The sequence below is a fragment of the Ptychodera flava genome, chromosome 9 (genome assembly GCF_041260155.1).
Source record: "Ptychodera flava strain L36383 chromosome 9, AS_Pfla_20210202, whole genome shotgun sequence".
Classification (NCBI taxonomy): domain Eukaryota; kingdom Metazoa; phylum Hemichordata; class Enteropneusta; family Ptychoderidae; genus Ptychodera; species Ptychodera flava.
The window spans coordinates 5,627,251-5,652,381 of record NC_091936.1 but is presented as its reverse complement, the minus strand read 5'-3'; the positions used below and the strand labels follow the sequence as shown (position 1 = coordinate 5,652,381).

Sequence of the window (25,131 nt, the reverse complement as noted above, 5' to 3'; positions counted from 1 at the left end):
AAAACAATGCTAATAAATTTGCACTGGTATGTTTAGATCTTGTATTTACAGACAGTAGTCAATGTTGTCCTAATGTATGTATATGTATGTGTGTGTGTGAGTGGACTGTGTGCCATTGAAATCTTAAGAAACTATCAAAAAGTGGGATGAAAATGACACTTTTTTCATTTGCCATATTGCTGCCCCCATCTGAAGTTTGATATTTGGTGACATCATTTTGGTTGCCATAACATCCATACTGTCTGACTTCCAGTTGAAAGCTGTTAAAAACACTTAAAAGTCAACTTCAGCTGCTCATATTTCAAAATCTCCAATGGTCACTCCCCCCCCCCCCCAAAAAAAAAAAAAATTGCCCGGCTTGTATTTATAATGTGAACTTTCTGTTGTCAAATTAAATCATGAATAATCTAGTGAACAGTTTTGTTATTAAAGATACTTGCCGGTTGAATTTTATGTATGCTTGTACGAACAAAATTCATTATAGTCCACTGCAGGGCATGGTTATATTAGAAACTCACTTGGCCAATAAATTCATTCCAGACACCTTTTCATATGTGCATGTGCATGCCTGGTCATCTGTTCAGGAGATTTAATGTTATCTTTCCTCAATAAGCAGGAAATTAATGTTTAAGAAAATATTTATTTAAATTCATGAGTTGCATCCCCAGTAGTTAAACTGAACTACATTTCTTTAAAAATTTGATTGATGGAGTAGTTACAACCTCAGGTTGAGTTTTTAAGCATGAAATTTTTACTGAATTGAAGGGAATCAATTTCAATGGAATTTGGAAAGAGCAGGGCTCGAAATTAGCGGTAGTCCCGCGTCCACTGACTACCAACTTTACCCTGAGGCTACCAAAACCCATAAAGTGGTAGCCCACACGGACTACCAAAGCCTGGGACATGAAATTACATAGTGGGCGACATGATGTTGATCGCTGTGAGATGACCGACGCTCATACAGTGAACCCAGGTGGACACAGAAAGGACATGTCGAATTTGTTGCGACAAACTTTCAATAAAATATCATTATCTGAACTGATGTACTTTGATGACAGGCTAGGGAAATGATGGCCTATGAAAATTCATTTTTATAGTCAATTAATCACAATTTATCAGTTACAATTAAACACAAAATTATTGAAACTGCAAAGAAAAAGCTGTCGGGTCATCCACAAATTACGCTTTCCGAAGTGTACAAGATCATCCCATGATATGGTGGGGAAATATAGTCAAAATTGCCACGAAGTATTAGCAACATGACTGTACCAAGTTATCTTTCTGAAATTCATAGCCAATCTATTTTTAGCCATGTTATGTTTACACACACTGAGTGAAAAGTCGTTGTCATTGCGAACATCAAAATATGCATAGAAGCTCTGCGTATGTGTGAATAGGTCGTCAAACTTTGAGGCGTCACCGTTGTCCACTACACATGTTATACCGTTCTCCTAAGGATATGATCTGCAGGTATTGATGTCAAACGACTAGAAAATTCACTTACTGGATAGAATCATGCAAAATGAATCGTTCATTGTCTAGATATAAATAAAAATATCCTTTACAAAAAAACCCTCTTCATTCATGCATGGGCTACCAGACCTTGTCGCTAGGCTACCAACTTCAAAAAATGGTAGCCAAATGGGACTACCAGGGAAAAAAGTTAATTTCAAGCCCTGAAAGAGAGAGCTCTGACAATCTTGGGCAAGAGCGTAGCAGTATGTACAATGAATTATCTGTTTAAAGCTGTTTTACCATGACGTTTTCTTTAAATTTCAATTTCAGGAAAACAAATATAACATACCTGTACTGCTGCAGCAAAGGTTCTTTGCATCTTATCACAGCTTGCCAGCTGCAACTGTTACGAGACTTGTGTTGTTGTAAATATGCCAGCAGTGAACATTTGCACCCTCTCGCGATTTATATACCGCCCTCTTGAGGTAATTCGCTGTGGTCGGGAAAATTATCTTTTAAACCGTATAAATTATAATGATGGGCGAAAAATTTTTGTCATGATATACATGCTACATGTATAGTCAAGCGATCCAGTTAAAAAAAAATTTTGTGTATCAGGAATTATCATATCCTTTGAAACAATAATAAAGATTTATAGCTGAAAATACCAGTATAAAGCTATTCTCTGTTAGTCGACTCCGAAACCGAATCCGAAACCGAGTCAAACTTCAGCATCGTGTCATTTTCAATGATAGGAGCACAGCCAGCTGGTGTGTCATTTTCAATGATAGGAGCTCAGCTGGTGTGTCATTTCCAATGATAGGAGCACAGCCAGCTGGTGTGTCATTTTCAATGATAGGAGCTCAGCTGGTGTGTCATTTTCAATGATAGGAGCTCAGCTGGTGTGTCATTTCAATGATAGGAGCTCAGCCAGCTGGTGTGTCATTTTCAATGATAGGAGCTCAGCCAGCTGGTGTGTCAACAGGGCTGTCAATTATAGCCGGTCACCGGCGGCAAATCGCCGTCTGACACATGTCTTGCCGCCGCCTGTTTTCCCTATTCAAGGCCTGCAATAATGATCTTTACACACGTTATGAATTCTTTCCTGTCCAAATTCTACCGTTGGCTGCGCTGTGCTACAGAGGCGCAGCCCCTAAGGCTCGTTGGTAGCCGATTTCTGATTGGTTTTAATCGGTACTGTCAAAAGCTTTACGTGTTCTGATTGGTTTTCGGACGTACACGATCGATATGGCTACGAAAGTCGACAGCCTCGTTGGATTTATGGGTCCAAAAAAGACCCCCGAGAGGCTCACACTAGCTCTGGATATAAAGTAATGTCAATATTTGTAAATCATTTTATTTTCCTGAGGAATTTCAGTGATCGGGGTTTCAATCCATCAATGGTATAGCATGCAATGTAGATTTCACGCCGCGTCTGAGCAAAATGCCATAGCATTACGTGTATTTAGCGACTGGAATTTTTGATTTGTTTTCCCGTTTGCAGATCGTGAACGCTCTTTACAATGAGTAAGAATCGTTCACTCAACGCAAAACAAACTTTGTGGGGATTGACATAATTTTTAGTGAGTTTTGACTACCACTGAATTTGTTTGCACCAAGCCGCCGTTCTATGAAATGTATTAATACGGTAGTAAATGCTGTGTACTGTGATTGTTTCGAAGGCCCGAGTATTGAAGTTTGATAAATATTTTCCGACATCCGAAATCTTTCCTCAAAAGCAAATGTCGGTATTCCGATCCTTCAAAATCATTTACCAAGACCAACATTTTTTAATGTTTAGGGCAATCACAAAATTTAGCTAGGCTTGACTATATACTTTCGCGGTATCTTGCACGTACGTGCGGCGCGGCGGTAAACCATGTTTGGGATATGGATATAACATGCATGTAGTGAGCCTACCCACTTGGCAGGCGTGGGTTTCGACAAAACTCTGACTATTGTGAGGGATATCAGAATAGATACTATGATAGTCATCAGGAGAAAATATTTGATCGTTAACTTTCACGCGCAGGATTTACTACGTAAATAAATCAACATACTCTCAATCTTGTCAACTGAGAGGCCGACGGACAACGAAGGCACGCAATTTCATTAGTGGATGTAACTTGATGGGTACACTCAGTGTGACAGTTTTCGGACGACCTCAGTTTTCGGACATTTAGTGACATGCTGTTAGTTACACTCACTTCGCTCCGTATCGATAGCGTTTTACAGGTCGTGTGACCTCATATTAAGTCAGGTGACACTGTTGTCCCGTTTTCGATAGTTTTTTTGGTAGAAGCCATCGAGCTCGCTACGAGCTGCGGTCACAAATTGTCGTCTGATACCGCGTCAGTGATACTGTAAACATACTGCCGTCAGGTCAAAGTAACTGAAATTTTGACTAAAGTCCTGATTTAGCATTGAATTTTGAATGTGGGGGAGAATAATGATTTTGAAAATATTCTTTCCATTGTTCGCTACGATTGCATGTAGTTTCAACGAAAACTGCGCAGTTGTTTCGAGAAAAAAAAGTACATTTAATGAACGTAAGAAGTGTACAAGTTTTCGGACAGACAATATTTAGCATGTGTAAACGTAGTAAGTGACTTACCGCGTAAAAACTTGACAGGTAAATAATTCCATACGATGAAATATACTCGCTATTTTTATTAATAATGCCTGTGCGATTTTAATACAAACAAAATATGCAATGGAAACAATTATAAGTAATACTCACTGAACAAACTTAGCGAAGTTAGCCACACCGTACGATACAAGGTGCCGAAAGCAACACACACGGAGACAGCCCGTGTCCGATATCTAAGCGCTATACACGTCGAAATATAGTTGAGTCGTCCATGGATTAAACATAACTAATTATCATGAAATATTCTTATATACAGTTTTCTAAACACATCGAAATTAAAAATCGGTGGTTTGAAGTTTCAAATTATCAATACTTAGCTCCTAATCACATTCCAAACACGACGTCCGATTTCTGGGATTGCAGTCCGATTACTGCGCATCGACATGGGGTCAAAACTTTGGCATTTTTGGCCCCGAAATACCACTCCCGTCGTGTCAACTGAGTTTGAGGATAACCACAATAAAGTTTCGAAAGGTATGGTAATAAGATTTCGTATTGCTGGTCATTTACGAAACGACTTTGGGCGAAATTTACAACCCTGTCCGAAAAATGTCACACTGAGTGTATTGTAATTGTTTGTATGACGTAGCGTCTACTCAATTGTCTCTGGTAATGGTCTCGTATTTACCCCATTACATTTGTAAATTTTCACACTGGAAATTCATAGCCGGTAACTCTGAGGAGAGGTCTTGAAAAAGACAAAATAAAATTACAGCAGTATCAACCAGACGCAGATCGGAATTTTTTGTCGTGACGTTATGACATCAGTTTTACAGTGGGGACAAGATTTTTTTAGATTCTAATACGATTAGCTGTTTTTGAATGGGAACGTATTACAATTATTGAATTACTTTCTCTGCAGATGTTGTTTCTTAAGAAATAGTTTCTGCAGGTGTAGTTTCTAAAGCTACATCTGAACACGGTCTTTTGTGGAGGGACCGTGATCTGAAGAAATAGTTTTTGCAGATGTGGTTTCTGCTGAAGCTACTGTTTCATCAGCCTGAGAATCACACAATATTGAGGTATTGTCAGCTGGTACTGCTATACCGATACAAGCCTTGGGCTTAGATGAGTACTCCAGTGATTCTGATTATGGTTCAGATTATGATCTTTATTAAGCAGGTTGTAATTCAACACAATTTGTAGGCAAATAATAATAATAACCTGGTGTATCAATAAACATATAAACTCTGTAATACTTCTGTTTGTCTTCCATAATTTATTTCACAAGATTCAATTTCATGTTACTTTTTATACTTCAGTTATAATAAACTTGACAGTAAATTGCCCTCAAAAGTGCAACCACAGGCCACCAATTGAAGATGAATAATTAGAAAAGCTTCAGCTTCAGGAGGGGGGACACCCCCCTCCTGGCCTCCCCCCGCGTGCGCTTGCGCGCACGCCTTGCTCCGCTTCGCTCCGCACAAGGCTGTTCTTTCACTTGTACCCTTCTATTCTGAAAAACATTGACAGCCCTGGTGTCATTTTCAGAGATAGGAGCTCAGCTGGTGTTTCCACATCAGAATTGGTCCTGTACACGTAGACTTCTATCATGTTCACTGCGATGTTACCCATCAGGCATCAGAGGCTGTGCTATTCAGCAAGTGTGCTCAAGAGTGAATACCTGAGAGATGATATTGCAATGAAATCATTCTTATTGGCTGCATCCATGCAATGATGTTGTCAGGGTTAATGAGGACAATTGACCTGATAAGTTTCATACAACTGACAGTGTAATTAAAATTCAATGGATGCAGAGGTAAAGAATTGCAGTTTTCAGAATGCACTTATTTTCAATGACAAATGCAAGAAAACTTTCCATTTACTACTCTGTGGTCAATTAACATAAAACATCAAAGGGCTTCAAAATTAAACCCAGCAAGTGTTATATTAGAAAAAAATTGGAAAATTTCGAGTGTCAAAATATCTGTCGCCGAGGCGTAATCTGCCTTAACAATAAGTGATCTAGTCATCACATTTGATGGATCTACAAGACTCTGTAAAACATTGACAAGTACCCAAGGTGTGTCGTTTCAAATTTCAAACCTTTGATAAACTAAGCTGCAATCTGATTGATCTGATTCAGCATTAAGAAGTGCACACTTTACATACTCCTTCTCTTTAAAAGAGATTTACTGAAGAGAATTCTGATACCAATTGTACAGCAATATGCTATGGAAAACATTCTTGAATTTAAGAGTAGTTACTGTAAACAACACGGTGGGAACAAATGTGCAATGGTATTGTAAGGAGGCAGTATTGGAGTATGCAATTTTTATCTACATCCTCACTTTTTTCATCGATTCCCATCCGAATCAACAGCAGCAAAATTAAATACCTTTCACTGTATGTCACAGGAGTCTCTGTATAAATTGCCATAAGTCAGTCATGGATTTTATTTGGTTGTCCGTTGAACAATGTATTCAGCTGAGATTAACCAGAATTGCTTTTGATCTCACTTGTCACTGTATATCAATCCTCAAACATATGTTTTAGAAGTCAATTAACAATGAATTTGTCAAACCATATCAAAACAAGTCATTCAGTGATCATCTGATGCATGGCTGTTTGTTCGTTTTTTACTCCACAGACTTGTATGAATTTCATGGAATTTGGAAAGACAAGTATACACAGTCTGACAGCAAACGTGTCAAAACCACATACGGACTATCTGTATGTTTTAGTAATACAATAAAACATTCGATCCTGGACAAATAATTAGAATGATGATTCATCATCAGTCACAAATACACAGACAACTCTTTGAAATTAACGAACACCAGGGGCCCCGCTGTAAATGTATTTGTACTAAAACAGACAGGCAGTGTTTACACTAGTAGTGAATCCAAACAAATACACAAAAGATTCATTACCACTGTACCGGATACAAGGACGTAAAAAGATACAAAAATACACGATATCTGCGATTTGTATAAACCTGTATAACCCTAATAGTTACAAACTAATATTGCTGTTGACATTTTCTTACAATGATGTCGACTTTAAACCTATCAGTACCACTTTAAAAGAGATATTGATTATCAACATAAGTATTCGGCCCAAGCAATGTAGACATTTGGAACCCTCTCCTATGTTAGGGAAAACCGTACAGCTAATATTTTGATGCATGCTGTATAGTTACTGAACGACAAGTCTCTATTTTGACACAATGAAAAAAAAATCTGTGTTCATTCTGGTTGTTTCGGCATTGCTGTACACAGCAGCTATGTGATTTCCTTCAAGAAAATAACACTATTGATCGGTAATTTTGAGAAAGAAATGGCAACTAAGCACGACCGTCAGTCAGCTGTATTCAGAATGACTGGACTCCAATGCGAGATGCAGAAACCAATTCCAGCGCAGTGCACAGAGTACACGATGGAGTGTTGGAGTAGACCGTGATCTAACCATCCGATATGCTGCTGTGTGGAGCATCTGCTTCAGTTCAATCAAGGTTCCACTGTCTAACTCTAAGACGCAATGGCCTATTTTGGACTGAACTTCAACATTATCACAAAGGAGACTGTTATTATGACTCACCTTCGCCCTCTATCGTACGAATATATCTAAGATAATTTGGATCGTTCCTAGAGATATCCGAAACATAGTGCACCATACACTTGATTGTAGTCGATGCGCACCGCCATCTTGGCTTGGCCTAGCTGCAATAATTGTAGCCCTTGGTTGGTGGGGATTGGGCTTCTGTCGTGCGGCTCGCGCCTTGCCCCAACCAGGGCTACAATTTCTCCCAATACCTGCTCGTGTAAAAGCTGCAGTGCGGATCTACACTGCATGGTCCAGGCACACACGGGGCCGCATTATCAGAGAATCTCCCCTTACCGTGTGCAAATTTCACCATAATCCTGCTCCCAGATAATGTTAGAGCCCTTGTAACTCCTATCGATGGTCAACTTTACTCCTTGCGGCTGAAAAATGACAGTTTAATGACTCAGGCGCGAAGTCAATTCGAACCTGACCGCCGTCGTTGAACTCTGTACCCAGCCGACTTGTACCATTACATTTTAGGGGTGGCCGATAGGTGTGAGGGAGCTGAATGAGCATGCTTATACGGGTAGCCCTACGAGCCCTACACTGCCTCCGGAGCCAAAGCGGACACTCTTGCCATACTCGTAGGACTAGCTTATGGGAGTGAAAGGATGGGTAATTTTCATGACAATATGTAACTCTTAGTGAATAAAGAGAGATACTTTTGCCGAAGTTCAACTACGCATTTTAATTAGTTCAATAAATCCTCTGCTGTATCTTCCCAACTTTCTCAAATATTAAAGTTACGTACTAGTTCAATAAATCCTACACGGGAACGGGTCATTTAAAGCACTGAGAGCTTAGTGCCCATGCACATTGTTCAGAGCGTGCCTAAGTTAAACTCCATAACTAGTTCAACTTTCACAACTAAGTTCAACCATCCACCTTCGTTAAAGATGCCGCTGTTGTTCAATGTGGAAAGAGTGGTTCCAAGCAAAATCTGTTCGACTGAAAAGGTCACAATGTGTGAAGTGGGGTGCCAAAACGGCATTCTTGTCCATGACGGCGTGACTTTGCACATTTTTTTAATCGGATATTTACCATCTAGTATCAAAGTTTGACATATCGACGATTTCGGATTACTGTGAAATCGCCGATCGACACTGGACGAGAATGACTTGCCTTGTGCCTCAGCACGCTGCGTCTGTGAAATCGCCTATACTTACCGAATATTTATCGGCGATTTCCGGACTCTAGATGATACTACAATGACTAGCCTTGTGCCACGGCACGCCGGGTCTGTGAAATTGCCGATATTTATTTATAGTTTAACTATACTTATACTTTGCCAAATACTTTGCTATTTGTATACTACACGTAGGTATTTTACTGTTTTTGTACGGTCGTAACATTTTTTATCTTAATAAACTCATTACACAAACGCGGATTACATTCCAGGTTAATTTTCTCACAGGACATTTATGTAGTCTCGCTTCGAACCATAGTGAACTTTACAGTGTGTATGATGAATTCAGTATGGAAATAGGGTCAATATAGGAACGACTTCCTCCAATCTGATTAAAATCAGATGTAGAGTACAGCGACGTCTTCTTATGCGTACGCGGTATTCTCTCGCTGTCGCGTAGTGAGAGGCGACAGCGAGAGAGTACCGCGTACGCATAAGAAGACGTCGCCGTACTCTACCTTTGATTTTAATCAGATGGAATTCCTCCATCCGTTTGTTCATGACTACTTCAATAATGCAGTGTTTATCAGTTTAAAATTTCGGCATTTTCTTGTCTGTCAACATACATCTTTATGACGTAGTAGGCCGGGTTGTATGAGGATTTCTTTACATCATTTTCACGTCTGTGCTTTTTCATGGATACATCTTTCTCTTTGTAACAAATTCCTTGTAATCAGCATGTTTTACATACCTGCTTTGATATTGAGCTCAACAGTTTTTGAATAAATCTAATAAGATTTGAAGCACCGCAACGAAGACTTGTCCCTTATTATTATTATTATTATTATTATTTTATTATTATTAGTAGTAGTAGTAGTAGTAGTAGTAGTAGTAGTAGTAGTAGTCACAGTAGTAGTAATATCTAAGCTTCCCATTTTTACACAAAGTTGAGAATGTTCCAGACTAATTAAAATCATGTCATGATGAGTGTGGGGAAATGACATACATAACATGATCAAAAACAGAAGTGGACCAAAAATGGACGCCTGAGATACACCACACTAATCGACAAAACATGAGCGTGTACACCTAAAACTAACATTGACTTCTTCCTGTAACGTATGATCGAAACCACTTCAGTGACAAATCAGAAAACCTGTACACAGAAAGTTCGCTCAGCAAAATGTTATGATCAACGATGAAAAAATCTTCACGTAAATCTTCATCCATATTCTGTAAAAGTATAGACCCTGGTCAGTTAACTTGACTAAAGCAATGTGACAAGAGTGATGTTAACGTTGTCTGATGATTGTGAGTTGTGACAAAAAGATTAAATGCATAAAACTGTAAAAACTAATATAAACATGTTTTTCTAGTATTTTAGGTAGAAGAACTGGTAGGAGGGAGATAGGCCTATAGTTGTTGACATCACTCTTAGAGCCTCCCTTATGAATCGGAACTATTTCAGCACATTTGAAACAGTCGGAAATTGTACCACTATATAAGCTTCAAGATTAAAAAGAGTCGCGAATATATGTCAGACATTTCACCACTTTACAGCTCTGGCCAAGCGCTAGTCTGGTTCGAACTTCGCTACTAGATGATACTAGAGTTTGTTAATTAGGCGGGTAAATCCGATATATATCGAAGATTTTATAGCCTTAGAGATCTATATCGTATAGTATAGTAGCCGTAAATATCGATTGGATATCTTATAATTATATTGCGGTGTCCTCTTGTTGTCAGAGCATCTGTATAAAATGACAAAGACCAGACGACAGACTTTGCATGGCGTGAATATCTCTTTCACTTCTTCAGAAATAAGATGGCAAGTTCTTCAATGGTCACTGGTCTCTCTTTGCTTTCAGCGATAGTTGTATTCTTGCAGTAATTGAAAAGGAGCAAACGGTCCTATGACCTTTTTACAATCCTTCGAAAAGATAACGTTAAAATAACAACTACTGCCACTAGCGCGCTACTGCTAGTGCCACCGTTTTCATTAGTCCCTCACACCTGTCGGCCACCCCTAAATGTAATGGTACAAGTCGGCTGGGTACAGAGTTCAACGACGGCGGTCAGGTTCGAATTGACTTCGCGCCTGAGTCATTAAACTGTCATTTTTCAGCCGCAGGAGTAAAGTTGACCATCGATAGGAGTTACAAGGGCTCTAACATTATCTGGGAGCAGGATTATGGTGAAATTTGCACACGGTAAGGGAGATTCTCTGATAATGCGGCCCCGTGTGTGCCTGGACCATGCAGTGTAGATCCGCACTGCAGCTTTTACACGAGCAGGTATTGGGAGAAATTGTAGCCCTGGTTGGGGCAAGGCGCGAGCCGCACGACAGAAGCCCAATCCCCACCAACCAAGGGCTACAATTATTGCAGCTAGAACAATGTGGTGCACTACAGTGCAATGCTGAGTATAAGTGAACACGAGGCAGCAACAATTGCCTCGTCCCAGGACTGCCAACAAACCTAGGGCATCCTCTACCAAGGCTATTTAAACTACAGTAAAAAGGGGTTGTGCACTCAAACAAACTTTACGGCAATGGTATTCTGTGGCGCCCTCTATGTCTGGAGAACATGCAAACAGCAGTTGCCCATAACTGTACATTGTTTTTTACAGACTAGTAAAATTTGCCTAAGAAAGCACAATGTCTTCATTGAATTAGTATGATCTTCGTCATGCTTATATGATGATTTGGGAGACTTAAAAAAATTTGATCATATAGATGGGAGGATTTGACATTTTTTGAGGGTATTCATTGATTGATTTCAATCACGATTCCTCCAATCCCACCCCTATTAATCTTGAACGCAGCCTAATGGATATGAACGTGTGTCGTAAAGATGACAGCGGTTTTTCCTCCGAAAAGGGACGACACTAAATGTATTTGAAGTCAGCTACTCTGGTTAAAGGGACATAAGCTGTAACTTGTGGCAAGTTTTCAGTATTCTACTTCTGTATATCAACTACCGTGTCTGACCCTAATCCGCAGGTTGCCACGGGTGATCTGAGTAAGTTGTCTTCTGATATATGTTTATCCCCAAGGATGTGTTGTATTGCATGCCAATATCACGAAGAGGCTCTGTTAGCCGCAACATAGCTTGTTTTCTTTCCAAACAAAAAACTATGCTAGATTAGAGAATTTCCCAAAGGCCAGTGCAGTAATTCCAATATATCTGTGCAACATACAACTGTTTTGAAATATTGTTTACAGTTCTAGTGGTTCTTTTTACTCCTTTATGTATTTATTTTTTTTTAACTCTGGTTGAATTCTAGTTTAATTGTTCCTCTCTGACATAAGTCAGAGAGAAACAATTGAATGCGACGCAGACTTTGAATGCGGACACATATGTCAGAGAGAAACAATTGACTGCGACGCAGACTTTGAATGCGGACACATATGTCAGAAAGAAACAATTGAATGCGATGCTAACATTGAATGCTGACACATATATTTCGGAGAGAAACAATTAAATGCGAACACATATGTCGGAGAGAAAAAATTGACTGTGATGCAGACATTGAATGCGAACACATATGTCGGAGAGAAACAGTTGAATGCGATGCTAACATTGAATGCTGACACATAAGTGGGAGAGAAACTCTAAGTCGGGGAGAAATTATACGAAGAACAAATCTTCATCATTTTGATGTGCTAACATGCTAGGCTTCGTGATAATATCAATGTTTATAACTTTATTTACAAGGAACAGGAATATAATCGTGGAAGTAAACCTGGACAAAGACACGGATAGGTTTTACGGAATGATTTGAATAAAGAGTCAGACAAACTAGAATATCTAATTATATATTGCGTCGCCGTTTTAAGGTGTTTTACAAGATTTTTGTCGGATACAAGTCATCGTGTAGTTATCCGTTTATAAACGTACTTTTCGCTGTAACAAATGCTTTACTCATTGTCGTCATTAAATGTAAAGCACGGCATAAAATAGACCAATCTAGTCGACTTTTGAACAACTACTTGAAAGGGACATTAGCTGTACTTTTGACTAATTTTTCACTACTCTGTTTCAATGTATCAACTACAGAGTTTTACCATAATCCGATCATCATGACCAATGCCCGGTGTCCTGCTTGCTAACACAGGCTGTGTATGTGAAATGACCATTGTTATTGTTAATAAATGTATTCTAGTCCGGACCTGAATACAAAATTTAAACAATAACAATGCAGATTATACTCATATAGGGTATATTTATGAGCTAAATATTAGGAATTTCTCCATGGTTCAGGAATTCAAACCAGAAACTGCAAATGATACATATAGAACAAACAAAATTTAAAAAATGACCAAAGTTGCAGCTAATGGATCTTGAAATAGATATTTTTTATATTTTTTCTAAAAGAATCTTTACTTTTCGTTTCATATTATAATTACTGGTTTATGTTTAAGTTTATGTGATGTAAGTTGATTTTGTATGGGTACGATACAGCTGACACGTTGTTCACCACCTTTACATCATAGTAGGATCCATAGCAAGGGCCGGACACTGGGGGGGGGGGGTTGTCCACGGGACATCGCTCCTAAAAACAATTGTTTTAAAAGTGTACAGGCTGTATTGTACAAATAATAAAGATCACAGATCCATCAAAGTCTCATCAAGGAATTTACATGGTGATCAACTGATTTTGATCGCATATCACAATTCGGCTGATTAGACACCTTGCTACAGTTTGATAATATTTTATATCGTTATGTACAGGGAAACGTTTTAGGGGCAAGGTAAAAGTAATCACCTTTATTCGGCGGTGGAGTGGTGCGGGTTTTCTAAAAGATTGAGTCAATGACCGAGGGAATTTCAATAGTATGCTTTGGGAAAGGAGTATACATTTGTTTGATTGAAACTAACCATAATAATTGTTCAAATGTGTTGTCGACTGCCAGGACAGTTACAGCATAAAATATTAAATATTATCTCCGTGGCACCTAAGAATTTTATTTGCTATGCTTCTTATACACAGATTGCTATTTTCATGCAGTCTAAATGGGTTGTGGGAATGTATATAGATGTGCAGGGCCAGTAAACATTGCCATTTCCAGCTACTTTAATCAGAGTTTTTTCCACATAAATATATTATCCTACGTTGTTTTAACAATGTAGAAATCAAACAGAGCAGTAAGTTCTGTTCCATCGGTACCGCCCGCTACGATTTCAAATCTACCCTCTCCTACTTGCCTGGTACTCCCCGCTATTCATGTAGTTCTCTCCCTGCCTATTCCCTCACCTTATCACAGGATCGTAACATCAGCGACAGTCGGATCCTACAATTTCTGCACAAATCTAAGATTACACACTGAAAACACTAAAAGGAGAAATTTCTTATAAATTTGTTCAGTTTATCGTTCTTGACATTGCATTGATTTCACTATTAAAAGAATTAAAATGTTCTGTACGTGCATTGATTTCAGGAAATAATTAAAAGGTTTTTTTCGGTAATATCTCGTTTTAATTCGACCCTGCAAGGGAATATAGCGTCATTTGCACAGATGAGTTCAGCGCTATGTCTAATATAGACTGATTGAGCTCCTGGAAGGGAATGACTTAGAGAGAGATACCTTTTCATCTTTTAATAAACTTCACCCAAAAATCGTGGCTTTTTCAGAGAAACCGGTCTTTGTCCAGGTTTACTTTCACGATTATATTCCTGTTCCTTGTAAATAAAGTTATAAACATTGATATTATCACGAAGCCTAGCATGTTAGCACATCAAAATGATGAAGATTAGCGTTTTGTATCAAGATGTCACATGTACCAGATTATCTCTTCGGGAGACTATATCGGTAATATCAACAGTGTGTACTCGCTGTCGAGCGATGTCAGTAATTTTCAACCCACAGTGACGCCGTGTTCATATGATTGCCTGCTAGCAAGTTCTACTTCACTGTTGCACGTTAACCGTTCGGACTTGTTTGATCAATGAAAACCCTGCAAAATATATGTCAATCAAATGAAAGAGCACAAGAGGTTGCATTTTGCATCTAAAGTGCTATATTTAACTAACAAAAGTGTAATTTTAGTCCAGCTGTTATCGCCAGGTATCCTGATTTCTGGCACCGGTCGGGTCTGACTATAGTCACGCTGGTCTTTGGCTCAGATTTTTTGTGTCTAGCAAAAATGCATGCAAATCTGCAACACTGTGATTTTGCGGTACCCATCAAACTATGACTGTTACAGCTGTAGAGTCCCAATATTTTTTCTGTTAAAAGTCTATTACATACTTTTGACATGTCCCTGTATCAAATAAAACAGATTTAATAGCAAAAACGGCCAGATTTTTTTGTGTCAAGCTAAAATATTTGTAGAATTTGGTTTTAGCTTTGACTGCAATTTTCAATATAAACTTTTGGGTATGGGGTAAGTTTTGGTCATATATCATGAAAACTATACAAGATATTGCATGTTACAATATGTCATTTTAAAGATTAGTAAATTATCTTTATAATAATATATAATAAATGAGGATATATTCAAAAACAAGCTCAGCAGATGACCTTTAAAAAGAGAGATTCAACAAAATGCATGCAAATCTGCAACACTGTTATTTTGCGGTACCTTTAAAAATATGACTGTTAAAGCTGTAGAGTCCCAATTTTTTTCTGTTAAAAGTCTATTTGATATTTCTTACATGTCCCTGTATCAAATAAAACATATTTCATACAAAGCATTGCATATTTTATTATGCCTAGATAAAAAATTGGTTGAATTTGAGATTTACTGTAATTTGCAGTGTTAAATTTTTGGGTATGGGGTAAGTTTTGGTCATATTTGACAAAATTTGTAGAACATATTGCATAGTACAATATGTCATCTTAAAGAAGAATAAATTCCCTTTCTAATGATACCAAACAAGTGAGGATATGTTAAAAATAAGCTCAGCACATGACTTACAAGAAGACAGATTTGACGAAAATGCATTTGGGTTGGAAAATCGTGATTTTGCGGTACCCTTCAAAACATGACCATAACAGCTATTGCGTCCCTATATTTTTTCTGTTAAAATTCCATTTCGTATTCTAGGGATCCCAAGGCTTCTGAAAAATACAGGTTTGTTATCCTATGGGGGGGGGGTGCACGTAGGCCCCCTCTAGCCCACGGCCTATTAATACACAAAACTAATAATTGTTGAAAGATAAGAACTTGACAATAAAATAACGGCAAAACAAGGACGTTTAGAAACACACCGTGACTCAAAACCAACATTCACACCCTGTCTTGCTACAAATAAGACACGCCTATCGTGTTACAAACCATTTGAAGATGAGCCGCTGATAACGGTGACTCTATCAATAACGAATATACGTGTATATGAAGAGATGATGACGTCATATCGATGAAAATGATGACAACACCAACAGAATAGAGAGTATGAAAACATCTTTATAAGTGAAGCCTAGTTTAAAGACGAATGACCCGGAACTGTTTCTGACGAAGTCTGTTGGCAATATCAATGACGATGGTATGTTTGGGCAGAAATCTGGTTTGAAAAGATCGGAAAGTTACGGAACTACGGAGATAAGGAAATTGGTGAACCGATGCAGAATCGAAATGGCGAGATATCAAGTTTGGACGACGACGATGTACAAGTAAATGAGTAGGCGTTCTGTGGAAATATATTGTTAATAGTCGTCACTAGCTGCATCAGAGTCGCCCTTTTGAGAATGTCGGGAGCATTCATCAATTTGAAAGGAATGATAAAATTGTCTAACAATGGGAGTATATAAAATTATTATTGTTGTATTTTCTTAGGAAGATACCTTGAAAATATTCAGATAATGCGCGTCAAGATTTTTATCGTGCAACAGTGATTGCCATTAAATGATTCTTATTTATCAATTTATCAGAAGTCCTCAGTTAGCGAACTATTATGGGTCTAAAGTTGCAACAAATAGACGTCATCGCTACGGCTAGATTTGAAAAATGGGAGTTTATTTTCAACAGTGAATGAAAAATTAAAAGCTAAATTAGTGATTTAGTGCCTTGTATAGCTCGTAAGTCAACAGAGAGTGCCATCATACGGTTCACACTTACCTACAGGATACAGGTAATTAGTATACGGACCACTATGGAAGTTGATACCGTTTGCCGCCCAGGCGACCAATATAGTGCTTACGATAATTGGGTTCGCGTGTGTGTGGCAGGTTACTCTATAAAATAGGGTCATTTGAGGTCACCGTAAGCTGCGGTTTTCGCGACAACTTATAGGGCTACGGTCATACAGCACGACGCTGAACTTCCCTAGCCAAGGGCACGCTCCCTCATAAATACACGACGTAGACTTACACAAGCAATGAGGATCTGGCGATGCGCTATGCAAAGATAAACTTATTACATACGATATGTCAATATTTACAATATCTAAAAGGACGTAATTACTTCAGCTTCTTTTTCTTTCATTTCAAATTATCAATTGAGATTATTTCAAAAAGAATAATGATTATCCTGCATATCTTACACCAAACATTTATACTGATCCACGAGGGATGGGAAGGGAGCATTCACTCCAGTTCAAACTACAAAGCACGGTCCGGACCGCCGACTCTACAATTTTCACGCCAATCTGGGGTCAAACGTCTACAGTTCGGCCAAATAGGTGGCGTGTATATTTTCCATTTAAACCAAATAATAGCTAAATATCAGGGCTAAGAAGTTAACATTTTGTCAACATTTATTTCATCAAATTCTACCCGAGGTGAAAGGGGGTGGGGGTGGGAGTGAAAACCGCGGTGCGTATAGCTATATAACCCATGTTGTTACTGTGTGCTTGTTGTGCCGTCTGTTCTGGTCCAACATGTAGACATGGATGGTATTTCAATGGATTGAATTCCAAAAAAAGTATCAAAGATGTATACAAACCGAGACAAGTAAACTATGAACTGTTGTAACATTACACAATTTTTCTTTTATTGATATCCTTTATGGTCACACTAACACAAAACGTGTACTCTCATACATTTTAACTTTTTCAAATATAAGCTACCATAACAAATGTTTATAAATTTTCCACACATTCTTTTCTTGTGGTGTATGTTATATGCAAACCCACCATATAATAATAAAATGTACATGGTTTCGATATGGGAAGTAATTGGGTCGGCTCTTCACTCGATGTTTGAAGAAAGTACATTCACCCACTTTGACCTTATAAACAAGGGATTTATCTATAGCCTCAAATATTCAGTCGTATCTGGGCACAATGAAAACTCTGCTGATGATCAGAGAATTTAGAATCTAGTCCAGGAACTTGTCAAGACATTTACTTTCCACATTTCAAACTTTGAGGTCAAAGTAAGTTTCTGACCAATATCACCTGTTATCTTCTTTTTGCTCATTTTAACACTTCCTTTCTTGTTTTGGTTTTCACACCTCTGCGCCCTTTTGTTCTCTAGTCTACATATGTTTTCACAGTGAATAATTTTCTTTACTTTGATTCGGCCACAGTCCTGTGATTCAGCCATTGCTTTCACCGCAGTATCTGATGAAGGAGATTTCTAGTCTATCAAAACTAATACTATACCAATAGGTGGATTAAGAGTGCTATCAATCCCTGCAATGTTTACCATTGAAAATCAAATCCTCTACGGCTACTACCTCACAGGGACTCAGTACTCAGATTTAAAGGCGCCTGAGGTATTCACGAAAGCCATAAGACTTTGCGATCACGGAGGTATCTCCATGTTATATGATTTAGAACAAATTCTCTAAACCTCACTGATATAAAAGGAGATACAGTTCAACTGATACTTTAATAAAACCAAAGATTTCTCCATAATTAATGCTCCCATACAGTTTAAAACGGAAAGGTGTAATAAAAAGTTAGCAGTAATTTATCAAATTGGTTAAATCGTGAATGACCAAGGGTGGTGGTGGGAGACGCATGGTGGCGCAGATGGAACATTCCCGACCCTTGGAACCATTGTCAGTGGAAGTAAGGTTGAGTGAACCGAGTTCAAGACCCACACAGGCCAGATGAGATGCATGGACAGTTGTCTATACCAGATACTAATGTAAGACGATGGATGCAAGCACCAGGTCTAGTACCTGTCAGAGACGAGACTGTCTAGTACCTGGTCATTTTTATGAGACAATGGAGATAACGGTTTATTTCCATTGTAAGTACAGCGTACATTATTTTCGTTGAAAAAACAATAATAAAAATACTGCTTTTTTCTTTGTACACGATAAAAGCAAAATATTTTTAGCTCGGCTTTCATTATTTACATTTGCTTTTTATTATTTACTTTTGAAAATGCAATAGCCAATTATGTGGGAAAAGTGTTCAGCCATAAAGTCTGAAATATCATTCTTTGTAGGATATCCCGGCTTGATAATTAAAAGCAAGCACTGTACACTAAAATTACGTCAACCAGACGATTTTTACAAAGAAGCAACATTTGAAAACAAACAGGAAAATTCCGAAATATGCCAATATACTTCTTATGCAAATCGAAGTCGGGCAGTGTGACAGATAAATCTACTTCTGTGACGTCAACAGGAGAGTGTACATTTACCGCGTCTGTTTACTGCACTGAAACGAGATATGTTGAGAGTAAACAGAAACACATTACATGATGTAAGACATTAGAGCAACAGTTCAGCTTAGTAATAGTCTCTGCGAAAGGTGTAGGTCAGCCATGCTATAGAACAGAGAGTGTGTGCAATAGTGATATGTTTACATCATGTGCCACCATCAATTTCTAAAGAAACTTTTCAATGAATTCGAACCTGTCAGGTTGGCGATTTACCGTGTGCTGATATTCGTCAAACAAAAGTAACAATCATAAATAAGGTAGGAACATCAAAGTAGCGAAATTGCGGTTTATAAAACCAAGGTACGTTTACTTTAGAGTCACAACGAGATCAACCTAGGCGTTGAGAGTAATCCGTACGTTCACCGTAAGTTCTTGATGCCCCTGATCAGTCAAGCGTCAAATTGTTTCTTTGTCATTTCGGTTGAAGCAATCTTAGTCCGAGCTTTTAAAATTGTAATAAATTCTATCTGCCTCAGCAACTTTAAATGTTAATTCTTCAAACGGAATATTTCTGTATTCTTAAAATTAGACGTAGGCGATAATGACAGTGGAATTTGATAAAAAAGGAGTAAAAGTCACTTGATAGGTAATAGTTTCATATGAATAGTATCGTGCGCTGAAGTTTGAAAGTATATCAGATTTTACTTTTATCAAAACAAAGTTAGTGTAGGCCTATTTTGATCATAGACTGCGTTTCGATATTTAAAGTTTGATCGTCGCGGGTATAGATGCAGCTACCATAAAGTTGGTAGTAACGATTGAAAGTAAAGTTTCTATCCATATTAACGGCACCTCTGTTCTCAGACTCAGAAGACTAGTTTGTAGAACTGTAGGAAAACACTGACACTATCGACTGTCTGCGTTATATGCGTTGTTGTATCGCAATGAACGATAATGAAAAGAGATCGTCTCAATTAAAGTTTATAAAATAACATGAGTTTAACCTAATCTATTTCTTGCTGTCTCTTTGCTTTCTTAGTCAAATCTTGCGTAAAAAGTTGGGCCTCACTCCGAATATACTTGATTCTCCTGTAAACGTTATCGATTTTCACTGCAGAGAGCAACTGAGGCAGACTTTAGTGGTCATCACAACGTGGTAAGTCAATTTAGAAAGATTTTAGGCTAATATGAAGGACAGGCAAAGTCAGGTGTAGAACTTTTTAGATTTTCATAGTAATTTCGGCGAATTTTTGACAAGCAACCTCATAAAGCATCTCTGTAAAGTGGCAAACATCTTTGATATCAGAATATTTTGTAGAGTTTTCATCGGTACAAGAAGTACCTCCTATGATTTCCTGACATGAACGAAATGTTATAGTATTCCGCGTTTTATCTGACGCTGCCAACAAAGATTTCTCTAAACCACATAAATAATTTTATCAAAGAAAATCGGCCGATTTAATTGGATAGAACTAAAATAGTCCTCGCGTAGAAAAATTGATGTCTCTTAAAACATACGAATTTCGCTTGTTTCTCGGTAACGCACAACTCTAAACCAAAAAAAAATTCACACGTGAGCAGGCAAACGCGTTCACCTCTGCGCGCTGTCAGTCTTATGCGCAGATACGTGTAACTAAACCTCTCTAATAGTCCGAGGAAAGAGATGGGAGGAAAGTTGCTGTAAAGGTATGAAAATTACTTGTTAAAAATTTGTTTTATGTGATTTCTTATTTCAACACTGACTTCTATTTTATCAGTGTGTTCTGTCACGACCTTTATCGTTGTATGTTGCTTTGCCACATACCCGAACTTATGAGTTTGAATTTAATCTGAATGTAGAGTTATTGAAAAAATTGCAATTTAAAGATAGATTGCAATGTTTATCATGCCATTTATTAGAAACTCTGTAAAACAGTTGAAGGCATCCAATTAATAATGAACATACTAATGTATCTAAAGTAATTTCAATATGTAAATTATCTATCGCATGTACAAGAGTACAATTATTAAACTAAAATCTTCCTCTTGTCTAATTTCTACCTTAGAATTTTCAAAGTTTGACAGAATTTAGGACTGGCAACATATATAGGCCTACTAATAAAGGTCTCCAAATACTAGTAACACAACGTATTACTATTTCCATGGCGATTTTAGACGGAGTGCATAGACTTGTAAAATTACATTTTTGCAATTGATAATGTAGGTTTGTATGAAGCACACACATTTAAAAATAAAAATTAGGCCCTATAGGCCTAGACTCGAAACTTTGTATTCGATAAACTTTCGCGCCTGCTTCCAGTGCTTGCTTCCGGCGAAATCTGGGGACTCGAGATTGGAGAGCTTTTTTCCATAAAAAAGTGCGTATACTTTTAACAAAACCAGCTGCTTATAACATTAAAAGAGAGCATGTGTAAACCTTTGACCAAATCGACGCCGTGTGGCAATGGATTAAACCCAGACTTTGAATGGGCTACGGTACGAGTTTTAGAACAACGTGTACAAACGCTCGTAGAACGAACGTGTATTCCATTATGCGATTGTAGACATTTGTTTGTGCTGTAATCACGTGATTCGTTTGGCATTCCGAGAACATCGCGCATTCTCTTCGGAGTGGAACCACTGATGTTGTTATAGCAACAGCTAAAGAACAAGAGAACATCGTGCATTCCGTAAGTAGTATATTCGGTACGAATCACTTGTCCCTACCGTAAGCTTTTCGTTGACTGTGAGATCACTTCCATCGAAATGTTTTGATTATCCGAGCATTCATCTTGTTATTGTACGAGTATAATCGCAGTATTGTGAGTAAAATGACCAGCGCTGACGATCAGATTATCGATTTCATCATGGAGTCTGCAGATGCTTTCCTTCAACATCAATACGGTCGTAAGTTTGTATTCGGTAAGGATTCGACACATCGGTTATTTTGACCGAAACCTTCTTAAACTTTAGCATAGAAATTGCGCCTTACTAGTGGAAAATGTAATCGACCTAATTGAATAGAAATATTGCAATAGTTACTTTTTCTTCATTGTTTTGTAATTCCGAATTATAAGTACCTGTTTTAAAAGTAAACACGATTGGAACTAATTTGGGATAATTGAATCTTCATATTTTTCAAATTTCTCTCAAGTGTTAGGTGCCATATAGCCGAATGATGCAAAATAACAAATTACTCATAAAAAACAAGTGTGTAACTTACAAAGAAAAGCAAATTTGCATTTCACATTTTTTCACAGTGTAGTAATTTATTCAGATTACAGCATGTAAACCAAACTATAGTACTGAATTGAAACCCTTGATGGAAACTTTAACTTTATAGTTTCTTCACCGTGTTTTGATATATTCTGTACCTTTCCATTAGCCGGGAAGTGTGATCTACAAAGGCCAGGATATAAGGTTAAGTCAAAGCATGGTCTATAAATTTCGTTCTTGACAGATAAGTTTCATGGAACTGCGCTTTCCAACAGACTTACACCTTGAAAAGAAGGTAAGATTTGTCTAAATGATTTATCAGTGTTTTCTAGGAACAGACCATTACACCTGCAGAGGCTCGAAAATCTTTGGTGCGGACAGAGTCTCTTCGGACGGCCGTAGTCGCCTCGTTACATGGTTAAGTTCAACTATAGGATTTCTAATACTTTCAACACTTCAAATTGAGTTATCGGCCAATGTCGTAACCTACGAACATTGTTCCGCGTATCAGCTTGAAGGTGGAGCTGCATGTTGCCTACACAGTTTTTTCAAAGCAATTTTTTCCATCAAAGATGACAAGGAAACCCCCTCATACTATTTATTTATTTATTTACTGGCTGGGAACAATGGGCTTTCGCCCAATTAAAGTTCCAGCAATAGAAAAAGAAACTAGCAGAGAGCACAACAAAGAAACAAAGACAACAACAACACAGTTAAGGATGTACGATCGGAAAAAGTAAAAGTAATGTCAATTTTTTCAAATGGGGATTTTTGAATACCTAAATATGTGAATAGTCCAAACTGGGAAAAAACATGGGTCACCGCGCTTGTTTTTTTACAAAATGACATTAAAATTCACGGTTTTTCACAAAATTACTAAAAATCAATAAAACAGGTCATCATTTTTATATTTATATCATGATTGCATTTTTCACGTTTACACTGTAAAAGAATAAAGAAATTATAAACCTAAGCTACTTTGAAGATTTTACTTACTTTAAAATTGAGTTAAAAAGTCATCATATTTATTTTTTAACCAAAATTGCAACAAATATGCCCCAAATTTTAGGAATGGGAGAGGGTAATTTATTAATTATTGATAGTTTCTACTAATGTCAATTTTCTCAAACTTTGCCAAATAATAGCACTTTTTGTGAATTTTCCGAAACCACATTTTGTTTGGTAGGTCACCGAGTTCGATTTTTCACAATTTGCAAAAACTAACTAGGATTTACAGGTTCTGGCGATAAACCATGCTCTCCCGGGTTCGTCGCACGAGGGCGCCCTTCAAATGCCGACCTGCCGTGGCTACCTGCAGTGGCCCTGTCCAGGAATGGTCATGATTTAAGCCTACCATTAAACTTTAATGAGAGGGAAATGACAGAACAAAGCAAAGACTTTTAGGTTCTTCTACTTTTAGAGTCTATATATTAATACAGCATACAAAAAATCACGTAATATTTATTGCCGTAACGCTTATCGGTGGGGATTAGGTTGACTTCGCTGCAGGCTAAGTAAGTTGTCACACACTACATGTACGTGGAGCCAGGAGCCGAGGCCGTGAACTTGGCGTTTCTCCAATACACGATGACAATCGTAAAGGCAAGCCCGCAACTGACACAAGTGTCAAGATTTTCGGCTAGTTCACTCAAATCGACTATGCGACGCGTCGGCCATTCTTCCATTCTCCGGTAGGTCTACTAGCGACACTATCATTGGAATTATAACCACGAATAGCAAATCAGACGTCACACTTCTGATTTACGCTGTACAGGCTACGGTCATGTTGCACTTTTTTTATCTCTTTGCTGAATTCTCGTACCTTCCAGCGTGTTTTGAGGGCACGCTGAACATTTTCTCGGCGCGATTTTCCTTTACCTGCAGACGACATTTTGTACAACGCAAGCAAAAACGTTCGGAACGTCACTATGCGCGGAAATCGGCGCAGTACGCTCATATTTTTCCGATCGTACATCCTTAAAAAAACAATCACTGGTAAAAAATACAGATCTAAAAAGAATAAACATTATTAAATAAAAATCTGCAAAATTGCCCATAGTTACAATTAAAAATATCAAAGTCTCATTGTTTAAATACTATTCAATTTTTCATGGTTTTTTGTAAAAATGCTGAAGAATGAGCAATGACGCTTGATACATTAGGTTTAAAATGTTGTTTTGAGCGCAGAGTGCGAGAAGGCACATGCAGACAGATACGCGCAAGAATTTCGGAGCTGTTATAAAAAGAGAACATACATTTGTAAAAGAAGGTGGCATCCATAAAACTCCTACGCTCTTGTAGAGATGGGATTTTGAAAAAGGTACAGAGTTGGTTGTAGTAGCCAGATGAGTAGGTTATGCCAGTTTTACCGCACAAGTATTAGAGAAATTTACACTGAACTCTTTCGAGACGGTGAATGAGATACAGCTGGTATGGAGACGGCTCCGGACAAGAGTTAATACTGGGTTTTGAGAGTGTTGACATTGCTAAAATTACGTGAGTTACGTTTTATAAAACCTAGCAGCTTGAAAGCTTTAACAGTAATTGTATTAATGTGCGCAGAGTAGTTTAGATTTTGGGTGAGAAGGACACCAAGGTCTTTAATTGATGTTACTCTGCATAAATTGTCACCATTAATACTGTAATCATGCATAATGT

The 25,131-nt window shown here is 37.9% G+C and overlaps 1 long non-coding RNA gene across 1 annotated transcript in view; it reads right to left on the bottom strand.

Moving 5' to 3' along the window:
* LOC139139845 (uncharacterized) overlaps positions 1 to 25,131 on the bottom strand; it is a 228,949-nt gene that overhangs the window by 15,690 nt on the left and 188,128 nt on the right. Inside the window, exon 2 of the long non-coding RNA XR_011553888.1 lies at positions 7,646 to 7,763. This is a non-coding gene — a long non-coding RNA (uncharacterized lncRNA). The remainder of the gene's footprint in view (positions 1 to 7,645; positions 7,764 to 25,131) is intronic.